Source organism: Gasterosteus aculeatus, chromosome 12, assembly GCF_964276395.1.
Source record: "Gasterosteus aculeatus chromosome 12, fGasAcu3.hap1.1, whole genome shotgun sequence".
NCBI lineage: Eukaryota > Metazoa > Chordata > Actinopteri > Perciformes > Gasterosteidae > Gasterosteus > Gasterosteus aculeatus.
Window position 1 is genome coordinate 4,750,337 of NC_135700.1, and position 22,415 is coordinate 4,772,751.

Genomic DNA, 22,415 nt, shown 5'->3' on the forward strand with positions numbered 1-22,415 from the left:
GGCTCGAAGGACATTTTTATAATGTTGTCCTGTTTGGGTCAACAGGTATTTCCTGATCGCAAACCCTTGCATCTTGTCAATATTCCTCATGACAAATCCATCCATCCTTTGTAAAACAAGCTCAACCCTTGCTTCTCATCAATATTCCTCATAACAAATCCATCCATCCTTTGTAAAACAAGCTCAACCCTTGCTTCTCATCAATATTCCTTATTAAGAATCCATTCATTCATTGTCAAAAAAGCTTTGGTTTATCGGCAGCTCCGTCCTCAATATACACGCTAAAATGCAGGTCTCTTTCTTTACCCTTCGATAGCTCAGTTGGTAGAGCGGAGGACTGTAGGCTGATGTTCAATCTGTAGTTAGCAGGTATCCTTAGGTCGCTGGTTCAACTCCGGCTCGAAGAACATTTTTATAATGTTGTCCGGTTTGGGTCAACAGGTATTTCCTGATCGCAAACCCTTGCATCTTGTCAATATTCCTCATGAAAAATCCATCCATTCTTTGTAAAACAAGCTCAACCCTTGCTTCTCATCAATTTTCCTCATAACAAATCCATCCATCCTTTGTAAAACAAGCTCAACCCTTGCTTCTCATCAATATTCCTCATTAAGAATCCATTCATTCTTTGTCAAAAAAGCTTTGGTTTATCGGCAGCTCCGTCCTCAATATACACGCTAAAATGCAGGTCTCTTTCTTTACCCTTCGATAGCTCAGTTGGTAGAGCGGAGGACTGTAGGCTGATGTTCAATGTGCAATTAGCAGGTATCCTTAGGTCGCTGGTTTAACTCCGGCTCGAAGGACATTTTTATAATGTTGTCCGGTTTGGGTCAACAGGTATTTCCTGATCGCAAACCCTTGCTTCTTGTCAATATTCCTCATGACAAATCCATCCATTCAACTCCGGCTCGAAGGACATTTTTATAATGTTGTCCGGTTTGGGTCAACAGGTATTTCCTGATCGCAAACCCTTGCTTCTTGTCAATATTCCTCATGACAAATCCATCCATTCTTTGTAAAACAAGCTCAACCCTTGCTTCTCATCAATATTCCTCATAACAAATCCATCCATCCTTTGTAAAACAAGCTCAACCCTTGCTTCTCATCAATATTCCTCATTAAGAATCCATTCATTCTTTGTCAAAAAAGCTTTGGTTTATCGGCAGCTCCGTCCTCAATATACACGCTAAAATGCAGGTCTCTTTCTTTACCCTTCGATAGCTCAGTTGGTAGAGCGGAGGACTGTAGGCTGATGTTCAATCTGTAGTTAGCAGGTATCCTTAGGTCGCTGGTTCAACTCCGGCTCGAAGGACATTTTTATAATGTTGTCCGGTTTGGGTCAACAGGTATTTCCTGATCGCAAACCCTTGCATCTTGTCAATATTCCTCATGACAAATCCATCCATTCTTTGTAAAACAAGCTCAACCCTTGCTTCTCATCAATATTCCTCATAACAAATCCATCCATCCTTTGTAAAACAAGCTCAACCCTTGCTTCTCATCAATATTCCTCATAACAAATCCATCCATCCTTTGTAAAACAAGCTCAACCCTTGCTTCTCATCAATATTCCTCATTAAGAATCCATTCATTCTTTGTCAAAAAAGCTTTGGTTTATCGGCAGCTCCGTCCTCAATATACACGCTAAAATGCAGGTCTCTTTCTTTACCCTTCGATAGCTCAGTTGGTAGAGCGGAGGACTGTAGGCTGATGTTCAATGTGCAATTAGCAGGTATCCTTAGGTCGCTGGTTCAACTCCGGCTCGAAGGACATTTTTATAATGTTGTCCGGTTTGGGTCAACAGGTATTTCCTGATCGCAAACCCTTGCATCTTGTCAATATTCCTCATGACAAATCCATCCATTCTTTGTAAAACAAGCTCAACCCTTGCTTCTCATCAATATTCCTCATAACAAATCCATCCATCCTTTGTAAAACAAGCTCAACCCTTGCTTCTCATCAATATTCCTCATTAAGAATCCATTCATTCTTTGTCAAAAAAGCTTTGGTTTATCGGCAGCTCCGTCCTCAATATACACGCTAAAATGCAGGTCTCTTTCTTTACCCTTCGATAGCTCAGTTGGTAGAGCGGAGGACTGTAGGCTGATGTTCAATCTGTAGTTAGCAGGTATCCTTTGGTCGCTGGTTCAACTCCGGCTCGAAGGACATTTTTATAATGTTGTCCGGTTTGGGTCAACAGGTATTTCCTGATCGCAAACCCTTGCATCTTGTCAATATTCATCATGACAAATCCATCCATCCTTTGTAAAACAAGCTCAACCCTTGCTTCTCATCAATATTCCTTATTAAGAATCCATTCATTCATTGTCAAAAAAGCTTTGGTTTATCGGCAGCTCCGTCCTCAATATACACGCTAAAATGCAGGTCTCTTTCTTTACCCTTCGATAGCTCAGTTGGTAGAGCGGAGGACTGTAGGCTGATGTTCAATCTGTAGTTAGCAGGTATCCTTAGGTCGCTGGTTCAACTCCGGCTCGAAGAACATTTTTATAATGTTGTCCGGTTTGGGTCAACAGGTATTTCCTGATCGCAAACCCTTGCATCTTGTCAATATTCATCATGACAAATCCATCCATTCTTTGTAAAACAAGCTCAACCCTTGCTTCTCATCAATATTCCTCATAACAAATCCATCCATCCTTTGTAAAACAAGCTCAACCCTTGCTTCTCATCAATATTCCTCATTAAGAATCCATTCATTCTTTGTCAAAAAAGCTTTGGTTTATCGGCAGCTCCGTCCTCAATATACACGCTAAAATGCAGGTCTCTTTCTTTACCCTTCGATAGCTCAGTTGGTAGAGCGGAGGACTGTAGGCTGATGTTCAATGTGCAATTAGCAGGTATCCTTAGGTCGCTGGTTCAACTCCGGCTCGAAGGACATTTTTATAATGTTGTTCGGTTTGGGTCAACAGGTATTTCCTGATCGCAAACCCTTGCATCTTGTCAATATTCCTCATGAAAAATCCATCCATTCTTTGTAAAACAAGCTCAAACCTTGCTTCTCATCAATTTTCCTCATAACAAATCCATCCATCCTTTGTAAAACAAGCTCAACCCTTGCTTCTCATCAATAATCCTCATAACAAAACCATCCATCCTTTGTAAAACAAGCTCAACCCTTGCTTCTCATCAATATTCCTCATTAAGAATCCATTCATTCTTTTTTTAAAAAAAGCTTTGGTTTATCGGCAGCTCCGTCCTCAATATACACGCTAAAATGCAGGTCTCTTTCTTTACCCTTCGATAGCTCAGTTGGTAGAGCGGAGGACTGTAGGCTGATGTTCAATGTGCAATTAGCAGGTATCCTTAGGTCGCTGGTTCAACTCCGGCTCGAAGGACATTTTTATAATGTTGTCCTGTTTGGGTCAACAGGTATTTCCTGATCGCAAACCCTTGCTTCTTGTCAATATTCCTCATGACAAATCCATCCATCCTTTGTAAAACAAGCTCAACCCTTGCTTCTCATCAATATTCCTCATAACAAATCCATCCATCCTTTGTAAAACAAGCTCAACCCTTGCTTCTCATAAATATTCCTCATTAAGAATCCATTCATTCTTTGTCAAAAAAGCTTTGGTTTATCGGCAGCTCCGTCCTCAATATACACGCTAAAATGCAGGTCTCTTTCTTTACCCTTCGATAGCTCAGTTGGTAGAGCGGAGGACTGTAGGCTGATGTTCAATCTGTAATTAGCAGGTATCCTTAGGTCGCTGGTTCAACTCCGGCTCGAAGGACATTTTTATAATGTTGTCCGGTTTGGGTCAACAGGTATTTCCTGATCGCAAACCCTTGCATCTTGTCAATATTCCTCATGAAAAATCCATCCATTCTTTGTAAAACAAGCTCAACCCTTGCTTCTCATCAATTTTCCTCATAACAAATCCATCCATCCTTTGTAAAACAAGCTCAACCCTTGCTTCTCATCAATAATCCTCATAACAAAACCATCCATCCTTTGTAAAACAAGCTCAACCCTTGCTTCTCATCAATATTCCTCATTAAGAATCCATTCATTCTTTGTCAAAAAAGCTTTGGTTTATCGGCAGCTCCGTCCTCAATATACACGCTAAAATGCAGGTCTCTTTCTTTACCCTTCGATAGCTCAGTTGGTAGAGCGGAGGACTGTAGGCTGATGTTCAATGTGCAATTAGCAGGTATCCTTAGGTCGCTGGTTCAACTCTGGCTCGAAGGACATTTTTATAATGTTGTCCGGTTTGGGTCAACAGGTATTTCCTGATCGCAAACCCTTGCATCTTGTAAATATTCATCATGACAAATCCATCCATTCTTTGTAAAACAAGCTCAACCCTTGCTTCTCATCAATATTCCTCATAAAAAATCCATCCATCCTTTGTAAAACAAGCTCAACCCTTGCTTCTCATCAATATTCCTCATAACAAATCCATCCATCCTTTGTAAAACAAGCTCAACCCTTGCTTCTCATCAATATTCCTCATTAAGAATCCATTCATTCTTTGTCAAAAAAGCTTTGGTTTATCGGCAGCTCCGTCCTCAATATACACGCTAAAATGCAGGTCTCTTTCTTTACCCTTCGATAGCTCAGTTGGTAGAGCGGAGGACTGTAGGCTGATGTTCAATCTGTAGTTAGCAGGTATCCTTAGGTCGCTGGTTCAACTCCGGCTCGAAGGACATTTTTATAATGTTGTCCGGTTTGGGTCAACAGGTATTTCCTGATCGCAAACCCTTGCATCTTGTCAATATTCATTATGACAAATCCATCCATTCTTTGTAAAACAAGCTCAACCCTTGCTTCTCATCAATATTCCTCATAACAAATCCATCCATCCTTTGTAAAACAAGCTCAACCCTTGCTTCTCATCAATATTCCTCATTAAGAATCCATTCATTCTTTGTCAAAAAAGCTTTGGTTTATCGGCAGCTCCGTCCTCAATATACACGCTAAAATGCAGGTCTCTTTCTTTACCCTTCGATAGCTCAGTTGGTAGAGCGGAGGACTTTAGGCTGATGTTCAATCTGTAGTTAGCAGGTATCCTTAGGTCGCTGGTTCAATTCCGGCTCGAAGGACATTTTTATAATGTTGTCCGGTTTGGGTCAACAGGTATTTCCTGATCGCAAACCCTTGCATCTTGTCAATATTCCTCATGACAAATCCATCCATTCTTTGTAAAACAAGCTCAACCCTTGCTTCTCATCAATATTCCTCATAACAAATCCATCCATCCTTTGTAAAACAAGCTCAACCCTTGCTTCTCATCAATATTCCTCATAACAAATCCATCCATCCTTTGTAAAACAAGCTCAACCCTTGCTTCTCATCAATATTCCTCATTAAGAATCCATTCATTCTTTGTCAAAAAAGCTTTGGTTTATCGGCAGCTCCGTCCTCAATATACACGCTAAAATGCAGGTCTCTTTCTTTACCCTTCGATAGCTCAGTTGGTAGAGCGGAGGACTGTAGGCTGATGTTCAATCTGTAATTAGCAGGTATCCTTAGGTCGCTGGTTCAACTCCGGCTCGAAGGACATTTTTATAATGTTGTCCGGTTTGGGTCAACAGGTATTTCCTGATCGCAAACCCTTGCATCTTGTCAATATTCCTCATGAAAAATCCATCCATTCTTTGTAAAACAAGCTCAACCCTTGCTTCTCATCAATTTTCCTCATAACAAATCCATCCATCCTTTGTAAAACAAGCTCAACCCTTGCTTCTCATCAATAATCCTCATAACAAATCCATCCATCCTTTGTAAAACAAGCTCAACCCTTGCTTCTCATCAATATTCCTCATTAAGAATCCATTCATTCTTTGTCAAAAAAGCTTTGGTTTATCGGCAGCTCCGTCCTCAATATACACGCTAAAATGCAGGTCTCTTTCTTTACCCTTCGATAGCTCAGTTGGTAGAGCGGAGGACTTTAGGCTGATGTTCAATCTGTAGTTAGCAGGTATCCTTAGGTCGCTGGTTCAACTCCGGCTCGAAGGACATTTTTATAATGTTGTCCGGTTTGGGTCAACAGGTATTTCCTGATCGCAAACCCTTGCATCTTGTCAATATTCCTCATGACAAATCCATCCATTCTTTGTAAAACAAGCTCAACCCTTGCTTCTCATCAATATTCCTCATAACAAATCCATCCATCCTTTGTAAAACAAGCTCAACCCTTGCTTCTCATCAATATTCCTCATAACAAATCCATCCATCCTTTGTAAAACAAGCTCAACCCTTGCTTCTCATCAATATTCCTCATAACAAATCCATCCATCCTTTGTAAAACAAGCTCAACCCTTGCTTCTCATCAATATTCCTCATTAAGAATCCATTCATTCTTTGTCAAAAAAGCTTTGGTTTATCGGCAGCTCCGTCCTCAATATACACGCTAAAATGCAGGTCTCTTTCTTTACCCTTCGATAGCTCAGTTGGTAGAGCGGAGGACTGTAGGCTGATGTTCAATCTGTAATTAGCAGGTATCCTTAGGTCGCTGGTTCAACTCCGGCTCGAAGGACATTTTTATAATGTTGTCCGGTTTGGGTCAACAGGTATTTCCTGATCGCAAACCCTTGCATCTTGTCAATATTCCTCATGAAAAATCCATCCATTCTTTGTAAAACAAGCTCAACCCTTGCTTCTCATCAATTTTCCTCATAACAAATCCATCCATCCTTTGTAAAACAAGCTCAACCCTTGCTTCTCATCAATAATCCTCATAACAAAACCATCCATCCTTTGTAAAACAAGCTCAACCCTTGCTTCTCATCAATATTCCTCATTAAGAATCCATTCATTCTTTGTCAAAAAAGCTTTGGTTTATCGGCAGCTCCGTCCTCAATATACACGCTAAAATGCAGGTCTCTTTCTTTACCCTTCGATAGCTCAGTTGGTAGAGCGGAGGACTGTAGGCTGATGTTCAATGTGCAATTAGCAGGTATCCTTAGGTCGCTGGTTCAACTCCGGCTCGAAGGACATTTTTATAATGTTGTCCGGTTTGGGTCAACAGGTATTTCCTGATCGCAAACCCTTGCATCTTGTAAATATTCATCATGACAAATCCATCCATTCTTTGTAAAACAAGCTCAACCCTTGCTTCTCATCAATATTCCTCATAAAAAATCCATCCATCCTTTGTAAAACAAGCTCAACCCTTGCTTCTCATCAATATTCCTCATAACAAATCCATCCATCCTTTGTAAAACAAGCTCAACCCTTGCTTCTCATCAATATTCCTCATTAAGAATCCATTCATTCTTTGTCAAAAAAGCGTTGGTTTATCGGCAGCTCCGTCCTCAATATACACGCTAAAATGCAGGTCTCTTTCTTTACCCTTCGATAGCTCAGTTGGTAGAGCGGAGGACTGTAGGCTGATGTTCAATGTGCAATTAGCAGGTATCCTTAGGTCGCTGGTTTAACTCCGGCTCGAAGGACATTTTTATAATGTTGTCCGGTTTGGGTCAACAGGTATTTCCTGATCGCAAACCCTTGCTTCTTGTCAATATTCCTCATGACAAATCCATCCATTCAACTCCGGCTCGAAGGACATTTTTATAATGTTGTCCGGTTTGGGTCAACAGGTATTTCCTGATCGCAAACCCTTGCTTCTTGTCAATATTCCTCATGACAAATCCATCCATTCTTTGTAAAACAAGCTCAACCCTTGCTTCTCATCAATATTCCTCATAACAAATCCATCCATCCTTTGTAAAACAAGCTCAACCCTTGCTTCTCATCAATATTCCTCATTAAGAATCCATTCATTCTTTGTCAAAAAAGCTTTGGTTTATCGGCAGCTCCGTCCTCAATATACACGCTAAAATGCAGGTCTCTTTCTTTACCCTTCGATAGCTCAGTTGGTAGAGCGGAGGACTGTAGGCTGATGTTCAATCTGTAGTTAGCAGGTATCCTTAGGTCGCTGGTTCAACTCCGGCTCGAAGGACATTTTTATAATGTTGTCCGGTTTGGGTCAACAGGTATTTCCTGATCGCAAACCCTTGCATCTTGTCAATATTCCTCATGACAAATCCATCCATTCTTTGTAAAACAAGCTCAACCCTTGCTTCTCATCAATATTCCTCATAACAAATCCATCCATCCTTTGTAAAACAAGCTCAACCCTTGCTTCTCATCAATATTCCTCATAACAAATCCATCCATCCTTTGTAAAACAAGCTCAACCCTTGCTTCTCATCAATATTCCTCATTAAGAATCCATTCATTCTTTGTCAAAAAAGCTTTGGTTTATCGGCAGCTCCGTCCTCAATATACACGCTAAAATGCAGGTCTCTTTCTTTACCCTTCGATAGCTCAGTTGGTAGAGCGGAGGACTGTAGGCTGATGTTCAATGTGCAATTAGCAGGTATCCTTAGGTCGCTGGTTCAACTCCGGCTCGAAGGACATTTTTATAATGTTGTCCGGTTTGGGTCAACAGGTATTTCCTGATCGCAAACCCTTGCATCTTGTCAATATTCCTCATGACAAATCCATCCATTCTTTGTAAAACAAGCTCAACCCTTGCTTCTCATCAATATTCCTCATAACAAATCCATCCATCCTTTGTAAAACAAGCTCAACCCTTGCTTCTCATCAATATTCCTCATTAAGAATCCATTCATTCTTTGTCAAAAAAGCTTTGGTTTATCGGCAGCTCCGTCCTCAATATACACGCTAAAATGCAGGTCTCTTTCTTTACCCTTCGATAGCTCAGTTGGTAGAGCGGAGGACTGTAGGCTGATGTTCAATCTGTAGTTAGCAGGTATCCTTTGGTCGCTGGTTCAACTCCGGCTCGAAGGACATTTTTATAATGTTGTCCGGTTTGGGTCAACAGGTATTTCCTGATCGCAAACCCTTGCATCTTGTCAATATTCATCATGACAAATCCATCCATCCTTTGTATAACAAGCTCAACCCTTGCTTCTCATCAATATTCCTTATTAAGAATCCATTCATTCATTGTCAAAAAAGCTTTGGTTTATCGGCAGCTCCGTCCTCAATATACACGCTAAAATGCAGGTCTCTTTCTATACCCTTCGATAGCTCAGTTGGTAGAGCGGAGGACTGTAGGCTGATGTTCAATCTGTAGTTAGCAGGTATCCTTAGGTCGCTGGTTCAACTCCGGCTCGAAGAACATTTTTATAATGTTGTCCGGTTTGGGTCAACAGGTATTTCCTGATCGCAAACCCTTGCATCTTGTCAATATTCCTCATGAAAAATCCATCCATTCTTTGTAAAACAAGCTCAACCCTTGCTTCTCATCAATTTTCCTCATAACAAATCCATCCATCCTTTGTAAAACAAGCTCAACCCTTGCTTCTCATCAATATTCCTCATTAAGAATCCATTCATTCTTTGTCAAAAAAGCTTTGGTTTATCGGCAGCTCCGTCCTCAATATACACGCTAAAATGCAGGTCTCTTTCTTTACCCTTCGATAGCTCAGTTGGTAGAGCGGAGGACTGTAGGCTGATGTTCAATGTGCAATTAGCAGGTATCCTTAGGTCGCTGGTTTAACTCCGGCTCGAAGGACATTTTTATAATGTTGTCCGGTTTGGGTCAACAGGTATTTCCTGATCGCAAACCCTTGCTTCTTGTCAATATTCCTCATGACAAATCCATCCATTCAACTCCGGCTCGAAGGACATTTTTATAATGTTGTCCGGTTTGGGTCAACAGGTATTTCCTGATCGCAAACCCTTGCTTCTTGTCAATATTCCTCATGACAAATCCATCCATTCTTTGTAAAACAAGCTCAACCCTTGCTTCTCATCAATATTCCTCATAACAAATCCATCCATCCTTTGTAAAACAAGCTCAACCCTTGCTTCTCATCAATATTCCTCATTAAGAATCCATTCATTCTTTGTCAAAAAAGCGTTGGTTTATCGGCAGCTCCGTCCTCAATATACACGCTAAAATGCAGGTCTCTTTCTTTACCCTTCGATAGCTCAGTTGGTAGAGCGGAGGACTGTAGGCTGATGTTCAATGTGCAATTAGCAGGTATCCTTAGGTCGCTGGTTTAACTCCGGCTCGAAGGACATTTTTATAATGTTGTCCGGTTTGGGTCAACAGGTATTTCCTGATCGCAAACCCTTGCTTCTTGTCAATATTCCTCATGACAAATCCATCCATTCAACTCCGGCTCGAAGGACATTTTTATAATGTTGTCCGGTTTGGGTCAACAGGTATTTCCTGATCGCAAACCCTTGCTTCTTGTCAATATTCCTCATGACAAATCCATCCATTCTTTGTAAAACAAGCTCAACCCTTGCTTCTCATCAATATTCCTCATAACAAATCCATCCATCCTTTGTAAAACAAGCTCAACCCTTGCTTCTCATCAATATTCCTCATTAAGAATCCATTCATTCTTTGTCAAAAAAGCTTTGGTTTATCGGCAGCTCCGTCCTCAATATACACGCTAAAATGCAGGTCTCTTTCTTTACCCTTCGATAGCTCAGTTGGTAGAGCGGAGGACTGTAGGCTGATGTTCAATCTGTAGTTAGCAGGTATCCTTAGGTCGCTGGTTCAACTCCGGCTCGAAGGACATTTTTATAATGTTGTCCGGTTTGGGTCAACAGGTATTTCCTGATCGCAAACCCTTGCATCTTGTCAATATTCCTCATGACAAATCCATCCATTCTTTGTAAAACAAGCTCAACCCTTGCTTCTCATCAATATTCCTCATAACAAATCCATCCATCCTTTGTAAAACAAGCTCAACCCTTGCTTCTCATCAATATTCCTCATAACAAATCCATCCATCCTTTGTAAAACAAGCTCAACCCTTGCTTCTCATCAATATTCCTCATTAAGAATCCATTCATTCTTTGTCAAAAAAGCTTTGGTTTATCGGCAGCTCCGTCCTCAATATACACGCTAAAATGCAGGTCTCTTTCTTTACCCTTCGATAGCTCAGTTGGTAGAGCGGAGGACTGTAGGCTGATGTTCAATGTGCAATTAGCAGGTATCCTTAGGTCGCTGGTTCAACTCCGGCTCGAAGGACATTTTTATAATGTTGTCCGGTTTGGGTCAACAGGTATTTCCTGATCGCAAACCCTTGCATCTTGTCAATATTCCTCATGACAAATCCATCCATTCTTTGTAAAACAAGCTCAACCCTTGCTTCTCATCAATATTCCTCATAACAAATCCATCCATCCTTTGTAAAACAAGCTCAACCCTTGCTTCTCATCAATATTCCTCATAACAAATCCATCCATCCTTTGTAAAACAAGCTCAACCCTTGCTTCTCATCAATATTCCTCATTAAGAATCCATTCATTCTTTGTCAAAAAAGCTTTGGTTTATCGGCAGCTCCGTCCTCAATATACACGCTAAAATGCAGGTCTCTTTCTTTACCCTTCGATAGCTCAGTTGGTAGAGCGGAGGACTGTAGGCTGATGTTCAATGTGCAATTAGCAGGTATCCTTAGGTCGCTGGTTCAACTCCGGCTCGAAGGACATTTTTATAATGTTGTCCGGTTTGGGTCAACAGGTATTTCCTGATCGCAAACCCTTGCATCTTGTCAATATTCCTCATGACAAATCCATCCATTCTTTGTAAAACAAGCTCAACCCTTGCTTCTCATCAATATTCCTCATAACAAATCCATCCATCCTTTGTAAAACAAGCTCAACCCTTGCTTCTCATCAATATTCCTCATTAAGAATCCATTCATTCTTTGTCAAAAAAGCTTTGGTTTATCGGCAGCTCCGTCCTCAATATACACGCTAAAATGCAGGTCTCTTTCTTTACCCTTCGATAGCTCAGTTGGTAGAGCGGAGGACTGTAGGCTGATGTTCAATCTGTAGTTAGCAGGTATCCTTAGGTCGCTGGTTCAACTCCGGCTCGAAGAACATTTTTATAATGTTGTCCGGTTTGGGTCAACAGGTATTTCCTGATCGCAAACCCTTGCATCTTGTCAATATTCATCATGACAAATCCATCCATTCTTTGTAAAACAAGCTCAACCCTTGCTTCTCATCAATATTCCTCATAACAAATTCATCCATCCTTTGTAAAACAAGCTCAACCCTTGCTTCTCATCAATATTCCTCATAACAAATCCATCCATCCTTTGTAAAACAAGCTCAACCCTTGCTTCTCATCAATATTCCTCATTAAGAATCCATTCATTCTTTGTCAAAAAAGCTTTGGTTTATCGGCAGCTCCGTCCTCAATATACACGCTAAAATGCAGGTCTCTTTCTTTACCCTTCGATAGCTCAGTTGGTAGAGCGGAGGACTGTAGGCTGATGTTCAATGTGCAATTAGCAGGTATCCTTAGGTCGCTGGTTCAACTCCGGCTCGAAGGACATTTTTATAATGTTGTCCTGTTTGGGTCAACAGGTATTTCCTGATCGCAAACCCTTGCTTCTTGTCAATATTCCTCATGACAAATCCATCCATTCTTTGTAAAACAAGCTCAACCCTTGCTTCTCATCAATATTCCTCATAACAAATCAATCCATCCTTTGTAAAACAAGCTCAACCCTTGCTTCTCATCAATATTCCTCATTTAGAATCCATTCATTCTTTGTCAAAAAAGCTTTGGTTTATCGGCAGCTCCGTCCTCAATATACACGCTAAAATGCAGGTCTCTTTCTTTACCCTTCGATAGCTCAGTTGGTAGAGCGGAGGACTGTAGGCTGATGTTCAATCTGTAATTAGCAGGTATCCTTAGGTCGCTGGTTCAACTCCGGCTCGAAGGACATTTTTATAATGTTGTCCGGTTTGGGTCAACAGGTATTTCCTGATCGCAAACCCTTGCATCTTGTCAATATTCATCATGACAAATCCATCCATCCTTTGTAAAACAAGCTCAACCCTTGCTTCTCATCAATATTCCTTATTAAGAATCCATTCATTCATTGTCAAAAAAGCTTTGGTTTATCGGCAGCTCCGTCCTCAATATACACGCTAAAATGCAGGTCTCTTTCTTTACCCTTCGATAGCTCAGTTGGTAGAGCGGAGGACTGTAGGCTGATGTTCAATCTGTAGTTAGCAGGTATCCTTAGGTCGCTGGTTCAACTCCGGCTCGAAGAACATTTTTATAATGTTGTCCGGTTTGGGTCAACAGGTATTTCCTGATCGCAAACCCTTGCATCTTGTCAATATTCATCATGACAAATCCATCCATTCTTTGTAAAACAAGCTCAACCCTTGCTTCTCATCAATATTCCTCATAACAAATTCATCCATCCTTTGTAAAACAAGCTCAACCCTTGCTTCTCATCAATATTCCTCATAACAAATCCATCCATCCTTTGTAAAACAAGCTCAACCCTTGCTTCTCATCAATATTCCTCATTAAGAATCCATTCATTCTTTGTCAAAAAAGCTTTGGTTTATCGGCAGCTCCGTCCTCAATATACACGCTAAAATGCAGGTCTCTTTCTTTACCCTTCGATAGCTCAGTTGGTAGAGCGGAGGACTGTAGGCTGATGTTCAATGTGCAATTAGCAGGTATCCTTAGGTCGCTGGTTCAACTCCGGCTCGAAGGACATTTTTATAATGTTGTCCTGTTTGGGTCAACAGGTATTTCCTGATCGCAAACCCTTGCTTCTTGTCAATATTCCTCATGACAAATCCATCCATTCTTTGTAAAACAAGCTCAACCCTTGCTTCTCATCAATATTCCTCATAACAAATCAATCCATCCTTTGTAAAACAAGCTCAACCCTTGCTTCTCATCAATATTCCTCATTTAGAATCCATTCATTCTTTGTCAAAAAAGCTTTGGTTTATCGGCAGCTCCGTCCTCAATATACACGCTAAAATGCAGGTCTCTTTCTTTACCCTTCGATAGCTCAGTTGGTAGAGCGGAGGACTGTAGGCTGATGTTCAATCTGTAATTAGCAGGTATCCTTAGGTCGCTGGTTCAACTCCGGCTCGAAGGACATTTTTATAATGTTGTTCGGTTTGGGTCAACAGGTATTTCCTGATCGCAAACCCTTGCATCTTGTCAATATTCCTCATGAAAAATCCATCCATTCTTTGTAAAACAAGCTCAACCCTTGCTTCTCATCAATAATCCTCATAACAAAACCATCCATCCTTTGTAAAACAAGCTCAACCCTTGCTTCTCATCAATATTCCTCATTAAGAATCCATTCATTCTTTGTCAAAAAAGCTTTGGTTTATCGGCAGCTCCGTCCTCAATATACACGCTAAAATGCAGGTCTCTTTCTTTACCCTTCGATAGCTCAGTTGGTAGAGCGGAGGACTGTAGGCTGATGTTCAATCTGTAGTTAGCATGTATCCTTAGGTCGCTGGTTCAACTCCGGCTCGAAGGACATTTTTATAATGTTGTCCGGTTTGGGTCAACAGGTATTTCCTGATCGCAAACCCTTGCATCTTGTCAATATTCCTCATGAAAAATCCATCCATTCTTTGTAAAACAAGCTCAACCCTTGCTTCTCATCAATATTCCTCATTAAGAATCCATTCATTCTTTGTCAAAAAAGCTTTGGTTTATCGGCAGCTCCGTCCTCAATATACACGCTAAAATGCAGGTCTCTTTCTTTACCCTTCGATAGCTCAGTTGGTAGAGCGGAGGACTGTAGGCTGATGTTCAATCTGTAATTAGCAGGTATCCTTAGGTCGCTGGTTCAACTCCGGCTCGAAGGACATTTTTATAATGTTGTCCGGTTTGGGTCAACAGGTATTTCCTGATCGCAAACCCTTGCATCTTGTCAATATTCCTCATGAAAAATCCATCCATTCTTTGTAAAACAAGCTCAACCCTTGCTTCTCATCAATTTTCCTCATAACAAATCCATCCATCCTTTGTAAAACAAGCTCAACCCTTGCTTCTCATCAATAATCCTCATAACAAAACCATCCATCCTTTGTAAAACAAGCTCAACCCTTGCTTCTCATCAATATTCCTCATTAAGAATCCATTCATTCTTTGTCAAAAAAGCTTTGGTTTATCGGCAGCTCCGTCCTCAATATACACGCTAAAATGCAGGTCTCTTTCTTTACCCTTCGATAGCTCAGTTGGTAGAGCGGAGGACTGTAGGCTGATGTTCAATGTGCAATTAGCAGGTATCCTTAGGTCGCTGGTTCAACTCCGGCTCGAAGGACATTTTTATAATGTTGTCCGGTTTGGGTCAACAGGTATTTCCTGATCGCAAACCCTTGCATCTTGTAAATATTCATCATGACAAATCCATCCATTCTTTGTAAAACAAGCTCAACCCTTGCTTCTCATCAATATTCCTCATAAAAAATCCATCCATCCTTTGTAAAACAAGCTCAACCCTTGCTTCTCATCAATATTCCTCATAACAAATCCATCCATCCTTTGTAAAACAAGCTCAACCCTTGCTTCTCATCAATATTCCTCATTAAGAATCCATTCATTCTTTGTCAAAAAAGCTTTGGTTTATCGGCAGCTCCGTCCTCAATATACACGCTAAAATGCAGGTCTCTTTCTTTACCCTTCGATAGCTCAGTTGGTAGAGCGGAGGACTGTAGGCTGATGTTCAATGTGCAATTAGCAGGTATCCTTAGGTCGCTGGTTTAACTCCGGCTCGAAGGACATTTTTATAATGTTGTCCGGTTTGGGTCAACAGGTATTTCCTGATCGCAAACCCTTGCTTCTTGTCAATATTCCTCATGACAAATCCATCCATTCAACTCCGGCTCGAAGGACATTTTTATAATGTTGTCCGGTTTGGGTCAACAGGTATTTCCTGATCGCAAACCCTTGCTTCTTGTCAATATTCCTCATGACAAATCCATCCATTCTTTGTAAAACAAGCTCAACCCTTGCTTCTCATCAATATTCCTCATAACAAATCCATCCATCCTTTGTAAAACAAGCTCAACCCTTGCTTCTCATCAATATTCCTCATTAAGAATCCATTCATTCTTTGTCAAAAAAGCTTTGGTTTATCGGCAGCTCCGTCCTCAATATACACGCTAAAATGCAGGTCTCTTTCTTTACCCTTCGATAGCTCAGTTGGTAGAGCGGAGGACTGTAGGCTGATGTTCAATCTGTAGTTAGCAGGTATCCTTAGGTCGCTGGTTCAACTCCGGCTCGAAGGACATTTTTATAATGTTGTCCGGTTTGGGTCAACAGGTATTTCCTGATCGCAAACCCTTGCATCTTGTCAATATTCATCATGACAAATCCATCCATTCTTTGTAAAACAAGCTCAACCCTTGCTTCTCATCAATATTCCCCATAACAAATCCATCCATCCTTTGTAAAACAACCTCAACCCTTGCTTCTCATCAATATTCCTCATAACAAATCCATCCATCCTTTGTAAAACAAGCTCAACCCTTGCTTCTCATCAATATTCCTCATTAAGAATCCATTCATTCTTTGTCAAAAAAGCTTTGGTTTATCGGCAGCTCCGTCCTCAATATACACGCTAAAATGCAGGTCTCTTTCTTTACCCTTCGATAGCTCAGTTGGTAGAGCGGAGGACTTTAGGCTGATGTTCAATCTGTAGTTAGCAGGTATCCTTAGGTCGCTGGTTCAATTCCGGCTCGAAGGACATTTTTATAATGTTGTCCGGTTTGGGTCAACAGGTATTTCCTGATCGCAAACCCTTGCATCTTGTCAATATTCCTCATGACAAATCCATCCATTCTTTGTAAAACAAGCTCAACCCTTGCTTCTCATCAATATTCCTCATAACAAATCCATCCATCCTTTGTAAAACAAGCTCAACCCTTGCTTCTCATCAATATTCCTCATAACAAATCCATCCATCCTTTGTAAAACAAGCTCAACCCTTGCTTCTCATTAATATTCCTCATTAAGAATCCATTCATTCTTTGTCAAAAAAGCTTTGGTTTATCGGCAGCTCCGTCCTCAATATACACGCTAAAATGCAGGTCTCTTTCTTTACCCTTCGATAGCTCAGTTGGTAGAGCGGAGGACTGTAGGCTGATGTTCAATCTGTAATTAGCAGGTATCCTTAGGTCGCTGGTTCAACTCCCGCTCGAAGGACATTTTTATAATGTTGTCCGGTTTGGGTCAACAGGTATTTCCTGATCGCAAACCCTTGCATCTTGTCAATATTCCTCATGACAAATCCATCCATTCTTTGTAAAACAAGCTCAACCCTTGCTTCTCATCAATATTCCTCATAACAAATCCATCCATCCTTTGTAAAACAAGCTCAACCCTTGCTTCTCATCAATATTCCTCATAACAAATCCATCCATCCTTTGTAAAACAAGCTCAACCCTTGCTTCTCATCAATATTCCTCATTAAGAATCCATTCATTCTTTGTCAAAAAAGCTTTGGTTTATCGGCAGCTCCGTCCTCAATATACACGATAAAATGCAGGTCTCTTTCTTTACCCTTCGATAGCTCAGTTGGTAGAGCGGAGGACTGTAGGCTGATGTTCAATGTGCAATTAGCAGGTATCCTTAGGTCGCTGGTTCAACTCCGGCTCGAAGGACATTTTTATAATGTTGTCCGGTTTGGGTCAACAGGTATTTCCTAATCGCAAACCCTTGCTTCTTGTCAATATTCCTCATGACAAATCCATTCATTCTTTGTAAAACAAGCTCAACCCTTGCTTCTCATCAATATTCCTCATAACAAATCCATCCATCCTTTGTAAAACAAGCTCAACCCTTGCTTCTCATCGATATTCCTCATTAAGAACCCATTCATTCTTTGTCAAAAAAGCTTTGGTTTATCGGCAGCTCCGTCCTCAATATACACGCTAAAATGCAAGTCTCTTTCTTTACCCTTCGATAGCTCAGTTGGTAGAGCGGAGGACTGTAGGCTGATGTTCAATCCGCATTTAGCAGGTATCCTTAGGTCGCTGGTTCAACTCTGGCTCGAAGGACATTTTTATAATGTTGTCCGGTTTGGGTGAACAGGTATTTCCTGATCGCAAACCCTTGCTTCTTGTCAATATTCCTCATGACAAATCCATCCATTCTTTGTAAAACAAGCTCAACCCTTGCTTCTCATCAATATCCGTCATAACAAATCCATCCATCCTTTGTAAAACAAGCTCAACCCTTGCTTCTCATCGATATTCCTCATTAAGAATCCATTCATTCTTTGTCAAAAAAGCTTTGGTTTATCGGCAGCTCCGTCCTCAATATACACGCTAAAATGCAGGTCTCTTTCCTTACCCTTCGATAGCTCAGTTGGTAGAGCGGAGGACTGTAGGCTGATGTTCAATGTGCAATTAGCAGGTATCCTTAGGTCGCTGGTTCAACTCCGGCTCGAAGGACATTTTTATAATGTTGTCCGGTTTGGGTCAACAGGTATTTCCTGATCGCAAACCCTTGCTTCTTGTCAATATTCCTCATGACAAATCCATCCATTCTTTGTAAAACAAGCTCAACCCTTGCTTCTCATCAATATTCCTCATAACAAATCCATCCATCCTTTGTAAAACAAGCTCAACCCTTGCTTCTCATTGATATTCCTCATTAAGAACCCATTCATTCTTTGTCAAAAAAGCTTTGGTTTATCGGCAGCTCCGTCCTCAATATACACGCTAAAATGCAAGTCTCTTTCTTTACCCTTCGATAGCTCAGTTGGTAGAGCGGAGGACTGTAGGCTGATGTTCAATCCGCATTTAGCAGGTATCCTTAGGTCGCTGGTTCAACTCTGGCTCGAAGGACATTTTTATAATGTTGTCCGGTTTGGGTGAACAGGTATTTCCTGATCGCAAACCCTTGCTTCTTGTCAATATTCCTCATGACAAATCCATCCATTCTTTGTAAAACAAGCTCAACCCTTGCTTCTTATCAATATTCCCCATTAGGAATCCATTCATTCTTTGTCAAACAAGCCTTGGTTTATTGTCAGCTCCATCCTCAATATACACGCTAAAATGCAGGTTTCTTTCTTTACCCTTCGATAGCTCAGTTGGTAGAGAGGAGGACTGTAGGCTGATGTTCAATCTGCAATTAGCAGGTATCCTTAGGTCGCTGGTCCAACTCCGGCTCGAAGGACATTTTTATAATGTTGTCCGTTTTGGGTCAACAGGTATTTCCTGATCGCAAACCTTGCTTTTTGTCAATATTCCTCATGACAAATCCATCCATTCTTTGTAAAACAAGCTCAACCCTTGCTTCTCATCAATATTCCTCAGAACAAATCCATCCATCCTTTGTAAAACAAGCTCAACCCTTGCTTCTCATCGATATTCCTCATTAAGAACCCATTCATTCTTTGTCAAAAAAGCTTTGGTTTATCGGCAGCTCCGTCCTCAATATACACGCTAAAATGCAAGTCTCTTTCTTTACCCTTCGATAGCTCAGTTGGTAGAGCGGAGGACTGTAGGCTGATGTTCAATCCGCATTTAGCAGGTATCCTTAGGTCGCTGGTTCAACTCTGGCTCGAAGGACATTTTTATAATGTTGTCCGGTTTGGGTGAACAGGTATTTCCTGATCGCAAACCCTTGCTTCTTGTCAATATTCCTCATGACAAATCCATCCATTCTTTGTAAAACAAGCTCAACCCTTGCTTCTTATCAATATTCCCCATTAGGAATCCATTCATTCTTTGTCAAACAAGCCTTGGTTTATTGTCAGCTCCATCCTCAATATACACGCTAAAATGCAGGTTTCTTTCTTTACCCTTCGATAGCTCAGTTGGTAGAGCGGAGGACTGTAGGCTGATGTTCAGTCTGCAATTAGCAGGTATCCTTAGGTCGCTGGTTCAACTCCGGCTCAAAGGAAATTTTAATAATTTTGTCCGGTTTAGGTCAACAGGTATTTCCTGATCGCAAACCCTGGCTTCTTGTCAATATTCCTCATGACAAATCCATGCATTCTTTGTAAAACAAGCTCAACCCTTGCTTCTCATCAATATTCCTCATTAAGAATCCATTCATTCTTTGTCAAAAAAGCTTTGGTTTATCGGCAGCTTCGTCCTCAATATCCACGCTAAAATGCAGGTCTCTTTCTTTACCCTTCGATAGCTCAGTTGGTAGAGCGGAGGACTGTAGGCTGATGTTCAATCTGCAATTAGCAGGTATCGTTAGGTCGCTGGTTCAACTCCGGCTCGAAGGACATTTTTATAATGTTGTCCGGTTTAGGTCAACAGGTATTTCCTGATCGCAAACCCTGGCTTCTTGTCAATATTCCTCATGACAAATCCATGCATTCTTTGTAAAACAAGCTCAACCCTTGCTTCTCATCAATATTCCTCATTAAGAATCCATTCATTCTTTGTCAAAAAAGCTTTGGTTTATCGGCAGCTCCGTCCTCAATATACACGCTAAAATGCAGGTCTCTTTCTTTACCCTTCGATAGCTCAGTTGGTAGAGCGGAGGACTGTAGGTTGATGTTCAATCCGCATTTAGCAGGTATCCTTAGGTCGCTGGTTCAACTCTGGCTCGAAGGACATTTTTATAATGTTGTCCGGTTTGGGTGAACAGGTATTTCCTGATCGCAAACCCTTGCTTCTTGTCAATATTCCTCATGACAAATCCATCCATTCTTTGTAAAACAAGCTCAACCCTTGCTTCTCATCAATATTCCTCATAACAAATCCATCCATCCTTTGTAAAACAAGCTCAACCCTTGCTTCTCATCAATATTCCTCATAACAAATCCATCCATCCTTTGTAAAACAAGCTCAACCCTTGCTTCTCATCAATATTCCTCATTAAGAATCCATTCATTCTTTGTCAAAAAAGCTTTGGTTTATCGGCAGCTCCGTCCTCAATATACACGCTAAAATGCAGGTCTCTTTCTTTACCCTTCGATAGCTCAGTTGGTAGAGCGGAGGACTGTAGGCTGATGTTCAATGTGCAATTAGCAGGTATCCTTAGGTCGCTGGTTCAACTCCGCCTCGAAGGACATTTTTATAATGTTGTCCTGTTTGGGTCAACAGGTATTTCCTGATCGCAAACCCTTGCTTCTCATCAATATTCCTCATAACAAATCCATCCATCCTTTGTAAAACAAGCTCAACCCTTGCTTCTCATCAATATTCCTCATAACAAATCCATCCATCCTTTGTAAAACAAGCTCAACCCTTGCTTCTCATCAATATTCCTCATTAAGAATCCATTCATTCTTTGTCAAAAAAGCTTTGGTTTATCGGCAGCTCCGTCCTCAATATACACGCTAAAATGCAGGTCTCTTTCTTTACCCTTCGATAGCTCAGTTGGTAGAGCGGAGGACTGTAGGCTGATGTTCAATGTGCAATTAGCAGGTATCCTTAGGTCGCTGGTTCAACTCCGGCTCGAAGGACATTTTTATAATGTTGTCCGGTTTGGGTCAACAGGTATTTCCTAATCGCAAACCCTTGCTTCTTGTCAATATTCCTCATGACAAATCCATTCATTCTTTGTAAAACAAGCTCAACCCTTGCTTCTCATCAATATCCGTCATAACAAATCCATCCATCCTTTGTAAAACAAGCTCAACCCTTGCTTCTCATCGATATTCCTCATTAAGAATCCATTCATTCTTTGTCAAAAAAGCTTTGGTTTATCGGCAGCTCCGTCCTCAATATACACGCTAAAATGCAGGTCTCTTTCCTTACCCTTCGATAGCTCAGTTGGTAGAGCGGAGGACTGTAGGCTGATGTTCAATGTGCAATTAGCAGGTATCCTTAGGTCGCTGGTTCAACTCCGGCTCGAAGGACATTTTTATAATGTTGTCCGGTTTGGGTGAACAGGTATTTCCTGATCGCAAACCCTTGCTTCTTGTCAATATTCCTCATGACAAATCCATCCATTCTTTGTAAAACAAGCTCAACCCTTGCTTCTTATCAATATTCCCCATTAGGAATCCATTCATTCTTTGTCAAACAAGCCTTGGTTTATTGTCAGCTCCATCCTCAATATACACGCTAAAATGCAGGTTTCTTTCTTTACCCTTCGATAGCTCAGTTGGTAGAGAGGAGGACTGTAGGCTGATGTTCAATCTGCAATTAGCAGGTATCCTTAGGTCGCTGGTCAAACTCCGGCTCGAAGGACATTTTTATAATGTTGTCCGTTTTGGGTCAACAGGTATTTCCTGATCGCAAACCTTGCTTTTTGTCAATATTCCTCATGACAAATCCATCCATTCTTTGTAAAACAAGCTCAACCCTTGCTTCTCATCAATATTCCTCAGAACAAATCCATCCATCCTTTGTAAAACAAGCTCAACCCTTGCTTCTCATCAATATTCCTCATTAAGAATCCATTCATTCTTTGTCAAAAAAGCTTTGGTTTATCGGCAGCTCCGTCCTCAATATACACGCTAAAATGCAGGTCTCTTTCTTTACCCTTCGATAGCTCAGTTGGTAGAGCGGAGGACTGTAGGCTGATGTTCAATCTGCAATTAGCAGGTATCCTTAGGTCGCTGGTTCAACTCCGGCTCGAAGGACATTTTTATAATGTTGTCCGGTTTGGGTCAACAGGTATTTCATGATCGCAAACCCTTGCTTCTTGTCAATATTCCTCATGACAAATCCATCCATTCTTTGTAAAACA

The 22,415-nt window shown here is 41.0% G+C and overlaps 27 non-coding genes across 27 annotated transcripts; all 27 read left to right on the forward strand.

Moving 5' to 3' along the window:
* The first annotated feature begins 1,211 nt into the window (after positions 1–1,211).
* Positions 1,212–1,312, forward strand: trnay-gua (transfer RNA tyrosine (anticodon GUA)). The gene is made up of 2 exons: positions 1,212–1,248; positions 1,277–1,312. It is a non-coding gene; the product is annotated as a tRNA-Tyr (tRNA).
* Positions 1,313–1,669: 357 nt separating this feature from the next.
* On the forward strand, positions 1,670–1,770 carry trnay-gua (transfer RNA tyrosine (anticodon GUA)). The gene is made up of 2 exons: positions 1,670–1,706; positions 1,735–1,770. It is a non-coding gene; the product is annotated as a tRNA-Tyr (tRNA).
* Positions 1,771–2,795: 1,025 nt separating this feature from the next.
* trnay-gua (transfer RNA tyrosine (anticodon GUA)) lies at positions 2,796–2,896 on the forward strand. The gene is made up of 2 exons: positions 2,796–2,832; positions 2,861–2,896. It is a non-coding gene; the product is annotated as a tRNA-Tyr (tRNA).
* Positions 2,897–3,255: 359 nt separating this feature from the next.
* Positions 3,256–3,356, forward strand: trnay-gua (transfer RNA tyrosine (anticodon GUA)). Its single transcript has 2 exons — positions 3,256–3,292; positions 3,321–3,356. It is a non-coding gene; the product is annotated as a tRNA-Tyr (tRNA).
* Positions 3,357–3,651: 295 nt separating this feature from the next.
* Positions 3,652–3,752, forward strand: trnay-gua (transfer RNA tyrosine (anticodon GUA)). Its single transcript has 2 exons — positions 3,652–3,688; positions 3,717–3,752. It is a non-coding gene; the product is annotated as a tRNA-Tyr (tRNA).
* An 815-nt stretch (positions 3,753–4,567) lies between these two features.
* Positions 4,568–4,668, forward strand: trnay-gua (transfer RNA tyrosine (anticodon GUA)). Its single transcript has 2 exons — positions 4,568–4,604; positions 4,633–4,668. It is a non-coding gene; the product is annotated as a tRNA-Tyr (tRNA).
* Positions 4,669–5,421: 753 nt separating this feature from the next.
* trnay-gua (transfer RNA tyrosine (anticodon GUA)) lies at positions 5,422–5,522 on the forward strand. Its single transcript has 2 exons — positions 5,422–5,458; positions 5,487–5,522. It is a non-coding gene; the product is annotated as a tRNA-Tyr (tRNA).
* An 877-nt stretch (positions 5,523–6,399) lies between these two features.
* On the forward strand, positions 6,400–6,500 carry trnay-gua (transfer RNA tyrosine (anticodon GUA)). Its single transcript has 2 exons — positions 6,400–6,436; positions 6,465–6,500. It is a non-coding gene; the product is annotated as a tRNA-Tyr (tRNA).
* Positions 6,501–6,857: 357 nt separating this feature from the next.
* On the forward strand, positions 6,858–6,958 carry trnay-gua (transfer RNA tyrosine (anticodon GUA)). Its single transcript has 2 exons — positions 6,858–6,894; positions 6,923–6,958. It is a non-coding gene; the product is annotated as a tRNA-Tyr (tRNA).
* Positions 6,959–7,824: 866 nt separating this feature from the next.
* On the forward strand, positions 7,825–7,925 carry trnay-gua (transfer RNA tyrosine (anticodon GUA)). The gene is made up of 2 exons: positions 7,825–7,861; positions 7,890–7,925. It is a non-coding gene; the product is annotated as a tRNA-Tyr (tRNA).
* A 357-nt stretch (positions 7,926–8,282) lies between these two features.
* On the forward strand, positions 8,283–8,383 carry trnay-gua (transfer RNA tyrosine (anticodon GUA)). The gene is made up of 2 exons: positions 8,283–8,319; positions 8,348–8,383. It is a non-coding gene; the product is annotated as a tRNA-Tyr (tRNA).
* Positions 8,384–10,426: 2,043 nt separating this feature from the next.
* trnay-gua (transfer RNA tyrosine (anticodon GUA)) lies at positions 10,427–10,527 on the forward strand. The gene is made up of 2 exons: positions 10,427–10,463; positions 10,492–10,527. It is a non-coding gene; the product is annotated as a tRNA-Tyr (tRNA).
* A 357-nt stretch (positions 10,528–10,884) lies between these two features.
* Positions 10,885–10,985, forward strand: trnay-gua (transfer RNA tyrosine (anticodon GUA)). Its single transcript has 2 exons — positions 10,885–10,921; positions 10,950–10,985. It is a non-coding gene; the product is annotated as a tRNA-Tyr (tRNA).
* A 357-nt stretch (positions 10,986–11,342) lies between these two features.
* Positions 11,343–11,443, forward strand: trnay-gua (transfer RNA tyrosine (anticodon GUA)). The gene is made up of 2 exons: positions 11,343–11,379; positions 11,408–11,443. It is a non-coding gene; the product is annotated as a tRNA-Tyr (tRNA).
* Positions 11,444–12,196: 753 nt separating this feature from the next.
* trnay-gua (transfer RNA tyrosine (anticodon GUA)) lies at positions 12,197–12,297 on the forward strand. The gene is made up of 2 exons: positions 12,197–12,233; positions 12,262–12,297. It is a non-coding gene; the product is annotated as a tRNA-Tyr (tRNA).
* Positions 12,298–12,592: 295 nt separating this feature from the next.
* Positions 12,593–12,693, forward strand: trnay-gua (transfer RNA tyrosine (anticodon GUA)). Its single transcript has 2 exons — positions 12,593–12,629; positions 12,658–12,693. It is a non-coding gene; the product is annotated as a tRNA-Tyr (tRNA).
* Positions 12,694–13,384: 691 nt separating this feature from the next.
* trnay-gua (transfer RNA tyrosine (anticodon GUA)) lies at positions 13,385–13,485 on the forward strand. Its single transcript has 2 exons — positions 13,385–13,421; positions 13,450–13,485. It is a non-coding gene; the product is annotated as a tRNA-Tyr (tRNA).
* Positions 13,486–13,780: 295 nt separating this feature from the next.
* trnay-gua (transfer RNA tyrosine (anticodon GUA)) lies at positions 13,781–13,881 on the forward strand. The gene is made up of 2 exons: positions 13,781–13,817; positions 13,846–13,881. It is a non-coding gene; the product is annotated as a tRNA-Tyr (tRNA).
* A 295-nt stretch (positions 13,882–14,176) lies between these two features.
* trnay-gua (transfer RNA tyrosine (anticodon GUA)) lies at positions 14,177–14,277 on the forward strand. The gene is made up of 2 exons: positions 14,177–14,213; positions 14,242–14,277. It is a non-coding gene; the product is annotated as a tRNA-Tyr (tRNA).
* A 233-nt stretch (positions 14,278–14,510) lies between these two features.
* On the forward strand, positions 14,511–14,611 carry trnay-gua (transfer RNA tyrosine (anticodon GUA)). The gene is made up of 2 exons: positions 14,511–14,547; positions 14,576–14,611. It is a non-coding gene; the product is annotated as a tRNA-Tyr (tRNA).
* Positions 14,612–14,968: 357 nt separating this feature from the next.
* On the forward strand, positions 14,969–15,069 carry trnay-gua (transfer RNA tyrosine (anticodon GUA)). The gene is made up of 2 exons: positions 14,969–15,005; positions 15,034–15,069. It is a non-coding gene; the product is annotated as a tRNA-Tyr (tRNA).
* Positions 15,070–15,935: 866 nt separating this feature from the next.
* Positions 15,936–16,036, forward strand: trnay-gua (transfer RNA tyrosine (anticodon GUA)). The gene is made up of 2 exons: positions 15,936–15,972; positions 16,001–16,036. It is a non-coding gene; the product is annotated as a tRNA-Tyr (tRNA).
* A 1,273-nt stretch (positions 16,037–17,309) lies between these two features.
* On the forward strand, positions 17,310–17,410 carry trnay-gua (transfer RNA tyrosine (anticodon GUA)). Its single transcript has 2 exons — positions 17,310–17,346; positions 17,375–17,410. It is a non-coding gene; the product is annotated as a tRNA-Tyr (tRNA).
* A 691-nt stretch (positions 17,411–18,101) lies between these two features.
* Positions 18,102–18,202, forward strand: trnay-gua (transfer RNA tyrosine (anticodon GUA)). The gene is made up of 2 exons: positions 18,102–18,138; positions 18,167–18,202. It is a non-coding gene; the product is annotated as a tRNA-Tyr (tRNA).
* Positions 18,203–21,082: 2,880 nt separating this feature from the next.
* On the forward strand, positions 21,083–21,183 carry trnay-gua (transfer RNA tyrosine (anticodon GUA)). The gene is made up of 2 exons: positions 21,083–21,119; positions 21,148–21,183. It is a non-coding gene; the product is annotated as a tRNA-Tyr (tRNA).
* Positions 21,184–21,478: 295 nt separating this feature from the next.
* trnay-gua (transfer RNA tyrosine (anticodon GUA)) lies at positions 21,479–21,579 on the forward strand. The gene is made up of 2 exons: positions 21,479–21,515; positions 21,544–21,579. It is a non-coding gene; the product is annotated as a tRNA-Tyr (tRNA).
* A 628-nt stretch (positions 21,580–22,207) lies between these two features.
* trnay-gua (transfer RNA tyrosine (anticodon GUA)) lies at positions 22,208–22,308 on the forward strand. The gene is made up of 2 exons: positions 22,208–22,244; positions 22,273–22,308. It is a non-coding gene; the product is annotated as a tRNA-Tyr (tRNA).
* The last annotated feature ends 107 nt before the right edge of the window (positions 22,309–22,415 follow it).